Genomic DNA, 15,210 nt, shown 5'->3' on the forward strand with positions numbered 1-15,210 from the left:
CTCCTTGCCTCTGTGCGTCCATCCCCGCTGTGACGCCCGGCTCGCAGCACCCATGAGCGTCCTGGCATTGCCCGGGAAAAGCACACTGTCCGCGCTCATTACTATTTCAGCGGGCGCAGCGGAACAGGACAGCGGCACTGACAGCTCTTGTGTCCCAGCATCAATAAGACACAAGGCCGCCTCAGGTTTACTGTTCCAATCTGCCATCGCACTGCTGCATAACCACTGTACTCAGGGTTACGCAACAACCAAGAAAGGGACAGAGCGGAAAACTAGGGCTGTGCAACTGATCGAGTTTTAATTCAGATCAAAACTCAGTGACTTCTAATGGTAATAAATAAATAAATTCATGCAATAAGGCTGTTTACTGCTGTTGTTCAACCTTTTATTTATACAAAGCTGTTCTGTAGTGACTTGTGGGATAAATAACAGCTACATAACACATCTGGAGCAGTTTTGTCATTTGTTATTATTGTTTAAAGGAAATAAATGCTGTTGTCAGTCTCTGCATTGAAATCGGTCAAAATCGGTATCAGAACTTGACAGTGGTCCCTGCCTCTGTCCTGCTCACAGCACCAGATTAGAGCTGAGCCCGCCCCCGGCCCGGCCCAATCTGCCCAATCCGCAATGACAGGAAATTATATAAGATCCTTCCCCACCTACTGCACCTGATAATCCCCCGGCACCGCCACTGCTGCTGTAGCCCTGAGGGATTGAGCGACAGTTTAATGCACATGACCAGCTTTAGATAACCATCCAACGCCAGGCTGCACAAGTTTGGAAAGAGGAGGAATCTAGGGTCACACAAATGCAAGAATACCACAATTTTGTTCAAGTTTGTACAATCTATTTTCCTTTACCTTCAGAAATTCTAAGCCTAACCCAAACTCTAATGCTACAAAAGTCAATAGTCAATATTCAGCATATTCAATTGCAGCCTGCATATGTGCAACAGTGAAGACATTTGTTTTGATTTGTTGGGAACAAATAAAACGAGCTTAAGCTATTCATACAAATGCACTTTCTCTGCCCATCTTCCTCCTGCATCTTCAGCTCCTCTAACCCATCTTCAATGCAGCAGCAGAACCATCAGCCTCCTCAGCCACCCTCCTCCTCCTCACCCCAGCACCAGTGTTTAGGTCTCTTATAATGTCATACTGGAGCCACAAAAAAATCAGAATCAGAATCCTTTTATTGCCATCATTTGTGAACACAGTTCACAAACTAGGAACTTATTTTCATGATAAAGTGCAACATAAAACATAAAACACACTGAATAAATACAAATACAAATAAGGGCATGCACGAAGTTAAAGAAAAGATATGCTTAAAAATCAAATAAAATACTTAAAGGTAGAAAATATATACAACAGCAGCATCAGAACAACAGTGCAAACATGACTTATTAAAGTGGCCGGTGTTATAAAATGTCCAGTTTTGTGCAAATATTATAAAGTGTTCATGAGACAAACTGCAGAGGGGAAGAAACTGTTCTTATGACGAGAGGTTCTGGTCCCAATGGACCGTAGCCTCCTGCCAGAGGGAAGTGGCTCAAATAGTCCATGTCCAGGGTGAGAGGCGTCAGCTGCTATACGGCCTGCTTGCTCTTAAACTGACACATTGTATGAGAAGGCTCAATGTGTATCATGGTTTATTGAGACAAAATTGATTAATGATTGGCTGTAGCTGCTGGGGTTTAGGTAGTGACCATTCAGATCAAAGACAGTCCTTTTAGGTTTAAACAAACTGGAATTTTTGTACTGGCAGTACTGGCAAGCTAAACATGAGGCTCATTCTACTTTCCATCCTCCCATTTTCTTTCGTTTCATCCGGGGCCAGGTCCCAGTGGCAGCAGTCTGAGTAGGGATGCATTAATCAACATTACAATTGATATCAGTAAAAGCAATGTTCAATTTGTATGTGGGGACAAAGATAAAACATGTTTATAAAATTATGTTATACAAATTACACACAGCCTACTCTGACCTCACTCTTTAGGTCTGTCCCTGGTTACATAACACTGTTGTCAATTAGGACTCTTGTTGTTGTCACCTACAGTTCATCAGCTGTGTGTCTGTTGGTGGTTATGAAATAATGCTATGTGGGTTATGAAGCAGAGAGTTGACATATATAGTCATATGTGTAAATGCACGCGTGTGTGTGCGTGCATGTGTATCACATGCACAACGGGGAGGCACTGGACTGGAAGCTCAGGCCTAGATCCATCTGCTGTTCTCCTGTCTTCTCTGTAGAGTGGAAAACTTCATCACAATATGTAGGACTGAACTGTATCGACAAAACAATTTATTACAATATTTGGAATAAATTGTATGGTTCTGTTCACGATTTTGGCATCACAATTGTTGATTTACTTTATTTAAAGAAGACATATTGTGCTTGAGCCTGCTATATAGTTATAATCTATGACACCCATGGATCATTATGTTATAATTTGTGCACTTTAAATCACAATATTAATGTAAAACAACTTAATAAAAAAAGTTCTTGTCTTCTGACTTCTGCGTTAATAAACTGTGGTGCCCAATGGGAGCAGACGTTATCGTAAACGTCATCACAGCTGTTGACACCTCAGTTGGATAGCTGCAGATCATGCTAGCGAGTAGCATTTTCTTTTACATTTCTACCAAAATGGCTACACAATGCTGCTGAATCCTATGCAAAATAAAACTTGAGAAGAAAGTATGAGCAGGGGTTGAAGGGCAAAATGGCTTCTTGAAAGTAAGCGATTAAAGATTGCTCAAACATGCACAAATCACTCTGGTGTTTCTCATTGATAGATTAGTTTATGATGGGGACCATGGTCTTACTTTCTCTGGCTTTTTTTTTACTTATGAAACTTATGAGTGCCTGGGGGTGTGTAATATTCCTACACAATCCATGGTCAAAAGTTCAGTTGCTACTGGATTTAAGATTTGCTCACGTATCAGCCCGAGATGTCCTGCCACAGAGCACAGGCAGGTGACAAATAGTAGCGCTGCGCAGCTGATTCACACCTCATCCCACACTGCATATCGCTCATTTTAACGTAAAAAAAAGCTATCTTCTTAGCGTTATTGCGCTCATTTGTGTAAATCCTGCGATTGACAATATGCATACAGCAAGAAATAAAAGCCATCTGGATTTCTCAATTTGTATTTGGGTGACCGTTGATACAGCTCTCCCTCACCTACTGACCCAATGATCGCCGGTTTGATCCCTGCTCCCAGCAGAACATGCTGTTGTCTCCTTGGGCAAGACCCTTAACCCTCCTAGCCTTTTGTACCAGCATGTGTGTGAATGGGTGAGCGGTTTGTGTTCGTAAAGAGCATAGACCCAGGGCAAAAAGACTGCTCTGTGCTGGTTAAACCTCTCCTCTCTTCTCTCAGTGCTCTCAGTGTGGGCTATTGTGTTGTTTTCAGTAGACTATTATACTGCTGTGAATGTGGTGCGTCTGCTGGCTGCTATATTTACCTCAGCCCCGGAGCACCTCATGGGGAGCGTGTTAGCCACACGAGTGCTTCAGCTTGTCCGCTACAGTACTGAGCTCCAAAGCATCAGATCTGGGGAATGTCACCTCCCCACGAGCTATAGTACTGTGATACATCATACACAAGAATCAGAATCAGAAGACTTTTATTGCCATAGTCTGTGAACACAGTTCACAAACTAGGAACTTGCTTCGGTGAAAAAGTGCAACATAAACACACTGAATAAATACAAATACAAATAAGGGCATGCACAAAGTTAAAAAGATATGCTTAAAAAAAATCAAATGAAATACTTAAAGGGAGAAAATATATACAACAGCAGCATCAGAACAACAGTGCAAAGTGGCTTATTAAAGTGACCGGTGTTATAAAGTGTCCAGTTTAGTGCAGATATTATAGAGTGTTCATGAGACAAACAGCAGAGGGGAAGAAACTGTTCTTATGGCGAGAGGTTCTGGTCCCAATGGACCGTAGCCTCCTGCCAGAGGGAAGTGGCTCAAATAGTCCATGTCCAGGGTGAGAAGTGTCAGCTGCTATACGGCCTGCTCGCCCCTGAGTCCTGGAGACGTACAGGTCCTGTATAGATGGAAGGCTGCAGCCAATCACCTTCTCAGCAGAGGGCACAATGCGCTGCAGTCTCTGTCTGTCCCTGGCAGTGGCCCCAGCGAACCACACAGTGATGGAGGAGGTGAGGATGGACTCAATGATGGAAGTGTAAAACTGCACCATCATCTGGACTGGCAGCTTGCGTTTCCTCAGCTGCCGCAGGTGGAACATCCTCTGCTGGGCTTTCTTGATGAGGGAGCTGATGGTCGGCTCCCACTTGAGATCCTGGGTGATGCAGGTGCCCAGGAAGCGGAAAGAGTCCACAGTGGTGATGGGGGAGTCCGTCAGGGTGAGGGGAGGCAGGGGGGCTGTGACTTTCCTGAAGTCCACAATCATCTCCACTGTATTCTGGGCGTTGAGCTCCAGGTTGTTGCTGCTGCACCAGGACACCAGCCGGTCCACCTCCCTCCTGTAGGCAGACTCATCGCCGTCCGAGATGAGTCCGATGAGGGTGGTGTCATCCGCAAACTTAACCAGTTTGACGGAGTCGTGGCTGGAGGTGCAGCAGTTGGTGTACAGGGAGAAGAGCAGGGGAGAAAGTACACAGCCCTGTGGAGATCCTGTGCTGATAGTCCGAGTGTCCGAGACATTCTTCCCCAGCCGCACGCGCTGTCTCCTGTCCATTAGGAAGTCAGTGATCCACCTGCAAGTGGAGTCAGGCACGTTGAGCTGAGTGAGCTTGTCCTGGAGCAGAGCAGGGAGGATGGTGTTGAACGCAGAGCTGAAGTCCACAAACAGGATCCTGGCTTAGGTTCCCGGGGAGTCCAGATGCTGGAGGATGAAGTGAAGGGCCAGGTTAATGGCGTCGTCCACAGACCGATTGGCTCTGTAGGCAAACTGCAGAGGGTCCAGGAGGGGGGAGGTGAGGGACTTGGGAGCACACTCTATTATTAACACATTTATTTTGACTTACAGTGCAAGAATTTAGAATTTTATTGTCAAGAAATCCTCAGTAAAAGCTCATTCTGTCTTCAGTTTTATAAAAATAGTTAGAAATTTCAGCTACTTCCTGAAGCTTTCCTCAGAAGTGTCACGTGGTGTGGTAATGTGTCTTGTAGGCTGCTTTACTTGGTTTTGCCAGGCAGTAGGAGACGTAAGTTTCGCAAATGAGGTCCAAGTAATCCATTCATGTCTGAGTAATCTCAAAGAACTGAAACTCCCCTTATGGTTAGCAGTACGATCCTGCACAAGGCTCAGCCCACAAGCCTACATCACCCATTTTACTATATGTGTGTGTGTGGTGTGTGTGGGGGGGGGGGGGCAAACATGCCATGATCAATTCAACTGTTGTTGACCAAAAGTGCACCAAAATGGTGCAAATGTAATTAGATCAACAATAACAAATCACTATTAACAAAACAACTAAAGCGAATATCAACCTAGCAGGTTAAAATCAACACAGCAAGCGTCCTGTCATGATAATTACTATTATTGACTGACTTCCATAAATGATATAAGGGAAAATTGTTTTGGGGGCCAATATTTATCATGGGTACTTTCTTAGTACCGGTACTAGTGGGAAAATTGTTATTTTTCTGTACAACAATAAGATTTGTAGACGGTTGAATAAATAGCTCCTATAACTCAGATACAAACAAAATGTATTTCATTCTGCTATTTATCTTTAGTGATAGTGCTGCTTTCAGGTCATTGTGTCAGTGGTAGTTTCAATTGTCATCTATATTTTCTTCAACTATATATTGCTGACAGTGAAAGCCCAGAGTATAAGCCTGCTCATTAGCTTAGCAGCATGGCTCAGTGAAAACAAACAGTGTGGGCACAGGCTGGATTAGATCTGCCCTCTGATGCTGTTACTACACATGTCACTTACATAAAGCCCAAGACACATGACTACAGCTACAAATAATGAGCTAATGAGTATTTTAGCAGTTGACTAGTCAGTAATTATATTTTCAATTAATTGATTAGTCAAATTATTCTTTCTGCTGTACATTCACTGCGTTTATATTCACGGCAGGAAAACCGGACACCTACAAATGCAAGTAAAACCCAGAAACTACAATTGAGGGTCATGAATCGAACCTCAAAGATCCTAATAAGACATCTGGAGAAGCCGATATGTACTCTGATATCTGCTGCATGTAACAACACAGTCCGATTTACAGAAGGGGCAGACTAGGAGAGGCATTCAACTGCACGAGGTAAGAAACAGTCAAGGAAATATTCGAAAAAAACAAGTTATTTTGTTTTGGTCCATTATTGAAGTGAAAATGAAACTTACCAGAGCTTCAATGTAGGCAATATTTGAGCTGCAAGGAGCAAAAAACTTGAGTAACGCAGTTCGTCACATGTCTAAAAATTACATGCTCCATGTAAATGAGATGTCACTTATCTATTTCTGCCAAAAGTGTGGTCATATGTATGATAGGATTTTTTTATCGGCAATTATAGCTGCAAAGTTTTAGTGATAATGTAATCTAATAATTACTAGATGCTATCTGAATGTCTCTTAGCCGGCCTATTTGGTTCTTTGACTTGCTGTAGACTGGAACAAGAGTGGTCTGACAGGTTTTGGGGCAAAGGTGATTTCAATTTGATTGTTTGGTAGCGCACTTGGAGTTCTCTAATCTGTAAACGTAGTGACTGAGACTTTGACCTGTAACAATATGTCAGTTCTCTGTCAATAGTGTCCCTGTTCCCTGGCAAGTCCAGACTGATATCTCTCTGTATTTTTTCATACAGAGAAATATCAGTCTGGTCACCGCTCCCTCCATTCCAGAACCAAATGTGATTGTGCAGTCAGATTTGTTTATTTTGATGACACATGTGAAACAAAGGAGCTCATTGGTCATTTACAATCAGATCAGTGAGTTTAGTGCTTTGCTCAATAATTTTGCATAAATCCTCAATGTTTTTATGTCCCATGTGATATTTTGTTCTTTTCTTTTCCCCTCATAAGCAGCCATATTTGTTTTGATACAGTCGGACCATGCATGTTCCTGATTGGCTAATCCACCTGTCAGTCATGCCCATCTGAACTTGGGAGGATTCAGCAATCACAAGCATAGACTTTATATATATAAATGGCTAGCTGCTAACCACTAGCATCAATGACCTTCATTTAACAGGAGCCGAACGCTATGGGTGACTTCACATTCCTTTAGTCTTGTTCACAAAGACTGTATAAAAAAGAGGACCATCAATTGAAGATATGTGTATTCTGGATCCCAGGCAAGTAGCCATGAACACCAACTACACACACAGTTACTAGTACAGGAAGTGTCTTGCTCAAGGGTTAACTTCTACTATTTAACAGTGTGACAATGTACTATTTAGGCATTTAAACTACAATTGGATTATTGGTATTTATTCTAGCTAAATGTACAGGGGAGTGAAAGACTAGTGATGTCACAATACAAAAATATACTACTATTGTAGATATGACTCCAATAACATTATTTATTGTCCACACTTGTTGTATCAGCCTTGATGACCTTCATCAGAATGCTCCTCTTCACTAATGCCACACCGGTTTTGCGTGTTAAGAATTTCACTCTATGAGCTGTTAGTGTAGAGTGTCTATGAGATTGGCTCTGACCTGTGCATGCACTACTGGCTCCCAGTAGCTACAGGAGAGGCTGCTCATCATTAGCCAAACGCACACCTCCACTCTGCACAATGAGGTCAGGGAACACAATGCAGCTCCGTGTCAGGGACTCCAGTAACTAAGCCACTGAACAACAACCACAACAACAGTACACAGCAATGAGGGGGTCAGAGGTCAAGACCACAGGAATGCTCGATTATGTGAAGTTTCAACCACTGAGCCGGAGGTAAACTAGGTCTACAATAAATAATGACTAATCAATATTAAAATCTGTGTACCTGATTTCTACAGTCAAAACAGGACTAGCTCATTTTAAACAGAGGTAAGTAGTATTCAGTTACATTTATTTGAGTAACTTTTTAATGAAATTGTAGTTTTCCAAGTACTTTTCTGCCAGCATACTTTTACACTTAATTGAGTAATAGTACTCTTATGAGAGTAAAACTTTGGTTACTCTTCCCATTGAGAGTAATTCTAAAAGCAACAAAAGCTTTATGTTGACAATATGAAATAATTTGCTTTTCTTGATATAATGTAGTTTTTCTCATTTTTGTGGTTTATTTTTTGAAAATTTCAGATTTTTGCATTACTTAATGTTTTGTCCCTCAAATTACATTAACTTCAAACTATAAATCATATGTTACATCGCATTAATGACTGTTTAAGTTACTCAGGAGTTTCCCCGAATACATTTTTTACCTCTACTTGAGTAATGAAATTTTGAATTAATGTTAGTTTTCCCTGAGGACAATTTTTGGCTACTCTACTCACCTCTAATTTCAAACTGTTTATATTCTATATATTCCTATTCCTATATTCAATGAGTAAATAAATGATTTTCACAACTTTCAGAGACCAGACGGATGACTTTTGCAGTCACTGTAAAGCTAACAACAACTAGCATGCCAACACCACACTTTCTGGTTCGCAGTTAATTTGTGTCCTGTGAATGTGACTTTTTTTTTTTATTATCAATAGCTTTGATACTAGTTTTAGTATCAATTAGAATCTGAATTTTGGCACTTTTGACAACCCCATTAAAGTTAATTTACCTGCAACAACAAAATGACAGGTAATATTTGGACTGTAATTAGTACTACTAGAATGCTTTTTATAAAAACATAACTTAGTATCAAAATACAAATCAAATCAGACCTAGTAGTATACTTAGTATTTTTCTATACAAATGAAACAAACATTCAAGTACTGTGTTAAAACTACAAATTCTGCCTTAGTACAGGATCATAGTCTAACCAACACCAATAACATTTATCTGTGAAGGCAAAGGGCACTATGGGCATGAGCTCACCTGTTAAGAACCAGGTCTAAACTAGGACTAAACCAAGTCTAAACCAGGACTAAATCAGAACTTAAATTGAATGTTAGAGGGACTAAACCAGGTTCAAACCAGTGTTAAAAGGTATACTATGTAACTTTTCTTGTAGGAGACCATTAGTGCTTCTCTCCATGGAGATGCTTTGTCCGAAATGTTCCACAGTACAGCATAATTTTTTTTTTATATCTTACATTCAACCTCGGAAAACAATCATTCTTATGGTATTACTAACCCTACATAAAAATGTAAAAAATAATAATAATAAACAATTCAGATTTTTAGAAATTATACTCTTTATCTGTAAATATTCTCTATTTCATGCCTTCAATCAGCACATTTCAACCTTTATTTGGTTGATAATGTATTTTAAAAGTCTCAGTGCACAACAGACATAATGTTTAACTAGTCAACTACTAAAATAATTGTTAAAGAGGGGGTATTTTGCTAAATTTACTTTCCAATGTTGTTCCTCATCAAAAACATGCCTGAATTCACATCCAAAATTGTGACTAATCTTGCGATCTCTCCTGCCCTATTTGAACCCTCCTGTACAATCCTGTCTAAGTCCACAAGCACACGTCAACCACGTTTCCATTTACAAAAGCATGATACTAAACAAAACACTACAACTTCACAAATCTGATGCGATGTGCAGTAGTTTCATTAGTGAAATGCAAGCCGATTGTAATGTGGCAGCGCTCTGAAGTGGGAGTAACTTAGTGAGGACAGCATAGCAAGGGGGACTCAAAAACAAAAGACATGTTAATACACTGTTTTTGACCAATCTGGCATTTTCAGAACAATAAAAGGTAACATGATGTTCTAAATATGTTATGTGTTGGCAGTTATAACCCCACAGAAATCTGTAATTCTGAACATAGCAATAAAATCTCCACAGAGACAAACAGGTGGCTAATACTGAACCTTTTAAATTATAATTTAAATTGGTTTAAAACAATCAGGATTAAACCAGGGTTAAAGCAGGATCAATATAAACAAAACTATGTCAAGTCTATCTCTCAACCATGTGAAAACCAGGGATGATAAGCCAAGGGACTGCCAAACCATGTCTAAACCACAACTAAACCATATCTAAACCAGGACTAAACCATGTCTAAACCATCTCTAAACCAGGACCAACCCATGTCTAAACCAGGACTAAACCATGTCTAAACAAGAACTAAACCATGTCTAAACCAGGACTAAACCAGGACTAAACCAGGACTAAACCATATCTAAACCAGGACTAAACCAGGACTAAACCATATCTAAACCAGGACTAAACCAGGACTACACCAGACTTCAGACAGGTCTAAACTGAACCAAGAGCAAATCAGGTCTGACCAAGATCTAATCCAGTAAAAAAGTAGTGCAGACTCAGATGTAAACACGACTACAGTTGCTCAAGACAAACTCTAAACCACCAAATCCAAACAATACAACGTCGAAACAAGCTCTAAACCAGCACTAAACCGAGGCTAATGCCATAATAACTCACTGTACTAAAACTGCTTAATATCTAAATCCCCTAGCATTCTGTTTTACGCTGTAGTAGGCTATTGATCCGTCTGAACAACCCTCACATTAGCTTGGCGCTAGTTTTTACGCATTGACCCTGCACCACCATCCTGCCCTGTCCCGTGCTGTCCCGTATCACCCCGTGTTCTGTCCCATGCAAGAACATAATTTCACCATTGGAAATTACTATCCTCTCTGCAAGCAACCCCGTGCATGCACTACTTACGTAATAACATCGATAATAACAACATTTTAATACTTTTACACCAAGCACGAGCTGTCACCTGCTGTTAATCGTACATAGCGTTATAATACAGCGTCAATCACAATTATCTACCTATTTAATATCCATGTAAAGCTGAATCTAATCGCTTTTTGTAGTCTCTTCGTATTCTGTATTTGTGCGTAATAAGCAGCTGGCACGATCAGCACAATTCACTTTTCACGTCAACATTCATCAAAATAAACATTGACAATAAACAGTGCGAATGAATAAAGTTTTAGATACGTGTTTAAAAGCGTCATAGGAGGAATACGGGTGATAATGTGTGTGTTTTTTACCGTTTTGTCGCGTTGGTAATCCGGGGAGATGTCCGACACAGCGCCGCTCGCTCGCTTCGCTCGGTCCATCTATTTACCGTCCGACCAGCCTCGACCAATCCCGACGCGCAGAGGGACAGACCGGGAGCGTCATACGTCACATCCGGACACTCTGGCTCCAGCCGTGCACCTGTAATCCGCTCCGAAGATCCGCTCTGGGCGAGATGGCCACTACTAGTCTGGAAATGAGTATTTTTTATGATAATATATTGTAGATTATTTTTATTTTATGTATAAAACAATGCAAAAAAAAAAAAAGTACTAGTAACAAAAATAAATAATGCGGTATGTAACTTTTCCACTGAAGGTTGTGGCGTCTGTTTTTTCTACAGAGATGTTATTAAACACCTTAATATGTCATTTTGCACTGTAGTTCTGATGCTGTTGTATATATATTTTTATTATAATAACTATATTTCTACTTTTTATATTATTATTATTATTATTATTATTATTATTATTATTATTATTATTATTATTATTATTGTTGTTGTTGTTGTTGTTGTTGTTGTTATTGTTATTATTATTAGCATTATCATTATTAGCATGATTCTTCAGTGTTTTTATGTTGCACTCTTATTATTATTATTAGTAGTAGTATTATTAGTATTAGCATTATTATTATTAGCATTATTATCATTATTATTATTAGCATTAGCATTATTAGCATGATTCTTCAGTGTTTTTATGTTGCACTCACCGAAGCAAGTTCCTAGTTTGTGAGTTGTGTTTACTGACAATGGCAATAAAAGTCTTCTGATTCTGATTCTGAGTACTTTGCCGGTAATGTTCCACAGTATTTTAAAAACCTTACATTTATTCAATTATGATATTTTTTATTGAAAAACTTGCATTCTTACTGATGAGTAGGGTCATCTCCCTACAGATCTTACCTGTAAATTGTCCTTCATGCTTTGGAAACCAGCAGGTAATAGACCCTTCACCTGAAAAGTTTCATAGTTCACCTTTTATATTTTCTTCTTCAAATGTTTTGTCATTGTTTTCTGGTTGGGTGTATTACTATTATTAGGCCATGTTATTTTTTAGTTTTTGTTTTATTATGGGGTTTTTTGTCTGTAGTCCTCCTTTCAAATCCAAACACTACAATGGCTCAGGTTAGCTAAAGCATGTGAACTTTTTGGAGGAGGGTCTGCCAAATGCCTTACTCTATAGAAATGTCCATGCTTTGCCTCTGGAATGCTCCACAGTATGGCATTAAAATTATCTATCTCTGTTGAGACAAGCGGTGACGCTACCTGGCCAAGTTACAGGTCATGTCTGTTTCTTCTTATGAGTAATAATAACACCTGTAATTGACAAATGCTTAATAGATACATATAAGTATTATTTATAGTTATTGATAAATGAAAATGTTAAAATGCATTTAAATGTCACCACTTTTGCTCTATTTGATGTAAAGGCCTGGACCACAGACCTGCTGGCTCAGGCTTTCTTCTTCATTGGTCCAAACAGCTAAAACACTTTAATGAGTATATTGACCAACACATACATTTCCACAGCAGCAGTGACTTGAGTGGCCAGCTCTGAACAACTGCGTATTGCTGTTGTGTTCTTGGGCAAAACACTTCAACCAACTGAGTGATGTGAGTGACGGTGGCCAGAGAGGCTTTTGGAGCAGATTCATTGCCAAACCTGTATCAGTTTGCCCCAGGGCGCCTAGTTTCAGGAGTAGTTTATCACTACCACCAGAGTATGACTTATTGGCTACTCTCGTCTCCTCTGGATATTTCTGCACTAAACACTCCTTAAATAAGTTTGTGTGTGAGAAAAGGAATAGTGGTCAACTGTAGAGCTTGATTCAAGAAGTGAAATTGTTATGCTTTTAGTTGCATTTGGACTCAGTACTTGGCTTTAATAGAAAAAAAAACTACATAAAATAATTTAATAAAAATAAATTTGCCTTATGCTGGTGCTAAAATCTGTGCCAGTTTTATTTTTCATACTAGGTCATTATTTATTTATTTATTTATTTATTTATTTATTTATTTATTTATTTATTCATTCATTCATTCATATTTTTATTTATTCATTCATTCATTCATATTTTTATTTATTTGTATTTTTATTTATTTGTATTTTTATTTATTTGTATTTTTATTTATTTGTATTTTTATTTATTTTATTTATTTTATTTATTTTATTTATTTTATTTATTTTATTTATTTTATTTATTTTATTTATTTATTTATTTTATTTATTGTCATGCTTTATTTTGCAGCAAGACAGAGACAGCTGTATAATATCAAAATAGTGAAGAAATCTTTTTTTCTTTACAGGCCTAATTGTTTTATTCAGCACAGTGTTTAGCCCGTGTCTCCATCCACTTCAAATCCTGTGTCTGTGATTTCAGTCCGCAGTGGTGCCTCTGTCTTCTGCTTTTATCTCTGTAGTTTCTATAAATAGCATTTTATTTCTCGTGAATGGCTCGGGGGATTTACGGGACGGGACAAAACTAAACTAAGGCTGCGAGCGTTACAGCCACAGCGGGATTATAGCAGCGTTTGATGCGTAATTTAATCATCGCATTTAACGTTAGAAAAGGGGAAAAAAAAGAAAAGATAAACAGAAAACGTCACATATTTAAAGGCATATGCTTTTGTTTAGGTCCTGATATAGCCTATATAGTGGTGGAGAGGGTAGCCAGAGAAACTATTACTACTACTTCCCAGTCGAGTCAATGACAGTAGCCCAGGATATAAGCATGGTTTTGAAGGTTGATCACAGCGGGAGGAGAGAGGAGAGGAGTGAGACCGATACCAGTGCGCAGTCCGGCCACCTCAGAACGAGCCAATGAGCGCGCGCTGGAGCCGCGTGCGCCGATACTGGCAGAGAGCGTGGCACGTCCGACAAGTTCAACTCCAGACACACAAACAACTCCAAACAGTGCTGAAAATACAAGGGGAAAACCGCAATAACAAAACAAAGTACGCGTGAATAGAAATGCAAAAATCCATATTTCAGACATGTCTTTTAAATGTGACATTCCTAAAATCCCCTACCCTTTGAATTATGTGCACTTTTTAATTCACTTAATTTATTTAAAGGTTCACTATGTAACGTTTCTGCTGCTTATCACCATGGAGATGTTATTGCTTAGACTGGAACAGAGGTGGGTAGAGTAGCCTAAAATTGAACGCAAGTAAGAGTAATATTACTCAAGTAGAAGTACAAATTAGTAGTCCAAGAAATTACTCAAGTGAAAGTATTTAGAAAAAACTACTATTCAAGTAAGAGTAACTTAAAGAGTAGGGACGTAACATCTGTTTTATTTAAAGTGACTGTAATTAGTACAAAAGATTAAATAATGCACAAAATCAGGTATTTTCAAAGGATAGACACAACAATTAGAAAAACAAATTGGTGCAAGAAACACAAATGTTTAGATCATTTCATATTGTCAACATAAGATTTGTTTCACCGTTAGACTTATCACAATGGGAAGAGTAAACAAAATATTTACTTTAAGTAAAAATACTGTTACTTCAATTAAAAAAATAAAAAATAAATAAATAAATATATATATATATATATATATATATATATATATATATATATATATATATATACATATATATATATATATATATATATATATATATATATATATATATATATATATATATATATATATATATATATATATATATATATATATTACTCAAGTATGAGTAAACGTATGTTGCTAGAAAAGTATGATTTCTTTAAAGTAAAGTAACTGTAGCCGAGTGCTACCCACCTCTGGACTGGAATGTTCCACAGTATGACATTAAACTGATCTATTATGCATTTTACTCATTACACACTTGTATTGCTCAAATATACATAGGAATATATATATTTATACTGGTATTGATTGGTATCAGGTATTTGCAGATACTTAAAGCTTTAGTATCAAAACTGGTATTGAAACTGAAAAGGCTGGATTGGTGCATCCTTTCTCCTAAATGATGCAGCACAATGCTTCACTCCACACGCAGTAGTCGTGAATGTTTGTAGAACACTGTCAAAAGAGTCATTAGAGGCCATGCTGACAGCAGCAATGAGTGCCACAGGGGCCACTGTCTAAGATGAGA

At 38.6% G+C, this 15,210-nt stretch overlaps 2 protein-coding genes across 2 annotated transcripts in view; one reads left to right on the forward strand and one right to left on the reverse strand.

The window, feature by feature from the left end:
* The window catches only part of si:ch211-45c16.2 (mitogen-activated protein kinase kinase kinase 13), a 49,055-nt gene extending 37,914 nt beyond the window's left edge, over positions 1–11,141 (reverse strand). The window contains exon 1 of the mRNA XM_033987510.2: positions 11,078–11,141. The gene's annotated coding sequence lies outside the window, so the exon portion shown is untranslated. The remainder of the gene's footprint in view (positions 1–11,077) is intronic.
* Positions 1–15,210, forward strand: part of ddx18 (DEAD (Asp-Glu-Ala-Asp) box polypeptide 18) — a 125,128-nt gene that overhangs the window by 72,641 nt on the left and 37,277 nt on the right. The gene's annotated exons all lie outside the window — the stretch shown is intronic.

The sequence above is a fragment of the Periophthalmus magnuspinnatus genome, chromosome 21 (genome assembly GCF_009829125.3).
Source record: "Periophthalmus magnuspinnatus isolate fPerMag1 chromosome 21, fPerMag1.2.pri, whole genome shotgun sequence".
Lineage (NCBI taxonomy): Eukaryota > Metazoa > Chordata > Actinopteri > Gobiiformes > Gobiidae > Periophthalmus > Periophthalmus magnuspinnatus.